Genomic DNA, 5,107 nt, shown 5'->3' on the forward strand with positions numbered 1-5,107 from the left:
AGGGAAAGGAGTTGTTGGTGCTGAGGAAAAGGAAGAGTACTTTGAACCCAACATGGAAGAGAACTTGGAAAACAATCATGAAGAAGAAGCTCACAACCAGGCTAGAGAAGGCCCTGCAAATCATCCTGGGCAAGAAAGGAGAGTTCTAGGCTCCTACATCAATCCAAATCCAAGAAACTGTGGAAGTAGCATCCAGAAGCCCACCATACATGCCAACAACTTTGAACTAAAACCCCAGCTCATCACCCTTGTTCAGAACAACTGCTCATTTAGAGGAAGTGCTCAAGAAGACCCTAATCAACATCTAACCACCTTCCTGAGAATTCGTGACATTGTGAAGTCTAATAGAATCCACCCGGATGTCTATAGGCTGCTGTTGTTCCCTTTTTCACTCAGGGACAAGGCATCCAAGTGGCTCGAATCCTTTCTAAAGGAGAGTTTGACAAATTGGCAAGATGTGGTGAACAAATTTTTGGCAAGATTATACCTTCCTCAAAGAATTAACAGGCTGAGAGCTGAGGTGCAGACTTTCAGGCAACAAGATGGTGAGACTCTCTATGAGGCATGGGAGAGGTTCAAGGACTTAACAAGAAGATGCCCACCAGATATGTTCAATGAATAGGTTCAACTTCACATTTTCTATGAAGGTCTTTCCTATGAGTCAAAGAAGGCTGTAGATCATTCATCAGGGGGCTCTCTAAACAAGAAGAAAACTATTGAAGAAGCCATAGATGTCATTGAAACAGTAGCTGAGAATGACTACTTCTATGCCTCTGAAAGAAGTAACACTCGAGGAGTAATGGAGCTGAATCACATGGGTGCATTGCTAGCTCAAAATAAGATGATCACCAAGCAGCTAGCAGATCTCACCAAGAAGGTAGAGGAAAACCAAGTTGCAGCAGTCATCACTTCATCACCAACTCAAGAAGGAGTGAATATAGGAGAATAGGGTGACTGGGAACAAGCCAACTATGTTGGAAACTCACCTAGACAAATCCATGACCCATACTACAAAACCTACAACTCTGGATGGAGAAATCACCCCAACTTCGGTTGGGGAAATCAACAAGACCAAGGTCAAGACCAGAGACGCCATAAACTCAACTCCAACAACAATGCAACTCACCAACATACCTCACAGAGACCCTATCAACAACCACCTAACCACCCTTCTCAACCACCTAATCTCAACCCACCATCACTAACAGAGGATAGACATTCAAAGATTGAGACTCTACTTGAAAATTTATGTAGAGAAGTCCAAGACAACAAGGTATTTAAGGAAGAAGTGCGAGCCAATATCAAAAACCAAGGAGAAAACATCAAGAGACTGGAGTCCCAAATAGGGTATCTATCTCAACAAATTTCCAAACCAACTGATGGATTTCCCAGTGACACTGAGAAGAACCCAAGAGAAGAAACAAAGAAAGTAAGGTGGGAAGAAAGTAAGGTGGGAAGAATGTAAGATGATCACCACAAGTGATGAGAGGAATATGAAGGAAGTTGAACACCTTCAAGGCAGTCAAAAGGGAAACCAGGAAGGAAGAGACCATGTGCTCCAACTCACACTCAAGGAAGAGCTGAAGAAAAGGGAGATACTGAACCCATATGCACCCTTTCCCCAAAGGCTTAAAGGTGGTGTAGCAGGGAGAATGTATTCAAGGTTCCTAGACATGTTTTCATCTCTTGATGTAAATATGCCATTTATTAAAGCCCTCTAGCAAATGCCTTCCTACATAAAGTATATAAAGGAGCTATTAGCCAGAAAGAGTTCATTAAAGGGTGGATAAACAATAAAGATGAATAGGGATTGCAGTGCTCTCATTCAATTAGGGCCACCCACAAAGAAGAAGGATCCAGGGAGTTTCCATATTCCCTGTGCCATAGGAGAAACAATGATTGTTAAAGGACTCTGTGACCTGGGAGCGAGCATCAACTTAATGCCTCTATCCCTCATGAAAAAGCTTCAAATCATTGAGCTAACACCCACAGATGTAATCATTAAGTTGGCTGAGAAAACTCAAAAATAGGCAATGGGAGTGGTTGAGAATGTGCTAGTGATGGTTAGGAACTACTTCCTCCCCACAGACTTTGTTGTCCTTAAAATGGAAGAGAACCCTATTTACCCCATCATTCTGGGAAGGCCATTCTTAGCCACAGCCAGAGCGCTCATAGATGTGGAACGAGGAGAGCTAGTGTTGAGAATACATGATGATCAGCTCACTTTCAATGTTTTCAACCTCTCACAAGAAGCAGATCATGATAACAAAGAGCTGATGGAGGAGCTAAACAAGGAAGCACAAGCACCACACATAAGGACTCCTATGGTTAACAACCAATGTGATCAGAAGGAGCAACAGCCAAGTGTAATCCAAAAAGAACCAGACCCACCAGAATCACATGAATTAGACAACAAAACTATTCTAAAAAAGGAAGCCACAAGTTGGCATCAATTGACACAAGAAAAAAGGTCCTAAGGGGATGGAAAAAGAAGAAAATCCCTACAGAAGATTTCTCGCCAGGAGATGAAGTGGCCTCTACATACTTCCCATCTATACTACCTCACCTCCCCACTATTCCATCCCAGCTGCCTCCAGTGTACACCATCAACAAAATCTTGTCCCTAGAGCATATAGAGCTTATCAACAAGGCCAATGGACATAGGTTCACTGTAAGGGGGGAAGATTTCAAGCACTATCAGCCACCTTGACAAGGACCAAACGTCAAGCTAATGACGCTAAAGAAGCGCTTCATGCGAGGCAGCCCATGTTCTATGCCCTCTTCCTTTAATTTCTAATAGTAGTAATAAGGCAAATTTCATGGATTTTTAAATCAATTTTGACGACCAATATAAGACCCCTTTACATGCAGCGTATAGTACATGATAAGTTTGGTGTTCAAGGCACACCAAGTGGGCTTGAACACACTTTATGAGAAAAAATTATTCCCCAAACTTGTTGCACCATATGATCACAAACAAGTTTGGTGTACCAATGTTGCATGCATGGGAAATTTAGTGGTTAATTGATTTACACTCATGGAAAGCATTTAGCCATTTAAAAACAAAAGAAAAAGATTTTTTTTAGCTAGCTCATACCTTAAGTTTTCCTACCAAAAATTTTAATTAACCATTTTCATTCTTTTTTTTTTGTGTATAGGGAATCAAAAGGGACATTGATGGTACTTGATAGGACAATTAAGGAAGGGAGATTCGGCCACTATACCAAGGAAATCTCACACTTGTCTTCAAGGGGAATATCTTTGGAAGTGTTGCCATGCAACATTGGGAGTTGGATAGCTTTGGAGACTGAACTAAGACCCTCATAAAAGAGGTGATCCTTGTGCTCATTCAATACCAAACCCCAACCGTTGATGCATGGAAACTTGTCTCTCAACAAATTTTCCTTCGGCAAGTATACCGAATTATCGTTAAGTAAAAACTCACTATAGAGTGAGGTCGAATCCCACAAGGATTGATTGGTCAAGCAACTTTAGTTAGAAGAATATGCTAGTTGAGCTAAACAGAATTTAGATTGAGATGCAGAAATTTAAATGACTAGAAAGTAAATAGCAGAAATTAAAGTGCAGAATCTTAAATGGGGAATTGGGTAGTGCTCATAAAAGTAAATGGCAGAATTTAAAGAGAATGGGTAAGATCAGAAATCGGGGAATCATTGGGTTTAGGAGATGTTGCGATTCTCCGGATCAAGTTCATTCTCATCCCTTCCTCAATCAATGCATTCATTGATCTCCTTGGCAATATTAAGTGATTGAATCCCAATTCCTTGGTAATTCAATCTCTCAAATCTTGATCAATAGCCAATTCCTTGGTCAATTGCTCATGAGAAGAGATGAAGTATGGTCACTGATTATACCACATACATTTCCCAATTCAAGTATTGAGGGGATTATAGTCACATATCCATCCCAACCCAAATTGGTCCAGCATGAGAAAGCAATTCTAGCATGATCTCTCATTCCTCTTCCAAGGTTCTGAAGAGATCCAATTATGGAGAGTTTCTTTTCCAAGATAACTAACCAATTGAATTAAGATTGAAAGCTTTCTAGTAAAATCAAGAATGAAAATTAATATTGATCCATCAAATTACAGTAGAGCTCCCTAACACAATGAAAGGGGTTTAGTTGTTCATAGCTTTAGGAATCAAAAATGGCAGAAAAGAAGAATCCATGATAGAAGTACAGAAAAGTAAATATGTAGAGAGTAGTTCTCCCAAATGCCAAAAGTCCCTTGCTTGTTCCAAACTACTCCTATATATACTACTCTTCATGATCTTCTAGTGAGTTCTTCAAGTCTTGGATGTGGGCTTTGGACCTTGAGTTGAAGCAATTCTCATCTTTACTGGGCCCAGCTTGCAGAGAAATATGAATTAGGCTCAGGCACTTAGTGAGATTAATCGTGGAATACATTTCTGGGTGCGAGAACGTTAGTGGCATTCACCTTTTCCACTAACGTTCCACCCTTATATGCCCACGTTATTCTCTACGTTAGAAGTCTTAACGTGACTTCTAACGTTCCTTCTCAATTCTTGGCCAACGTTAATGGGACTCACTTTTTCCATTAAAGTTGGCTTGTGCCCCTTTTCGCAAACGTTAATGGGAATCACTTTTTCCATTAACGTTGCTTGCCCTTTGCCTCCCACGTTAGGTCTTACGTTAGCTTAGCTAACGTAGCTCTTAACGTGGGCACCTATCACCTTCGAGAGCATTAGTGACACTCACTTTTGTCACTAATGCTCTATTTGCCTTAATCCCCTACGTTAGAATCCACGTTAACTAAGTTAACGTGGCTCTTAATGTAGTAATGAAGCCATCTTCCAACGTTAGTGACAAAAGTGAGTGTCACTAACGTTGGTTCCTTGAACCCCACTCCATGTTAACTTTCACGTTAACAATCTTAACGTGAGAGTTAACGTAGGCAATGAAAATGATTCAACGTTAGTGACAAAAGTGAGTGTCACTAACGTTGGCATTGTTGATCCTTGTCCACATTAGAGTTCACGTTAACTTAGTTAACGTGACTCTTAACGTGGGGCATTGCCTAGTTTCCCAACGTTAGTGATGTTCACTTTTACCATTAACGTTGAGG

At 40.7% G+C, this 5,107-nt stretch overlaps 1 non-coding gene across 1 annotated transcript; it reads right to left on the reverse strand.

Moving 5' to 3' along the window:
• Positions 1-505: 505 nt before the first annotated feature.
• Positions 506-612, reverse strand: LOC112699895 (small nucleolar RNA R71). The gene has a single exon (XR_003152828.1). It is a non-coding gene; the product is annotated as a small nucleolar RNA R71 (small nucleolar RNA).
• Positions 613-5,107: the final 4,495 nt, after the last annotated feature.

This window comes from Arachis hypogaea, chromosome 6 (assembly GCF_003086295.3).
Source record: "Arachis hypogaea cultivar Tifrunner chromosome 6, arahy.Tifrunner.gnm2.J5K5, whole genome shotgun sequence".
Taxonomy (NCBI): domain Eukaryota; kingdom Viridiplantae; phylum Streptophyta; class Magnoliopsida; order Fabales; family Fabaceae; genus Arachis; species Arachis hypogaea.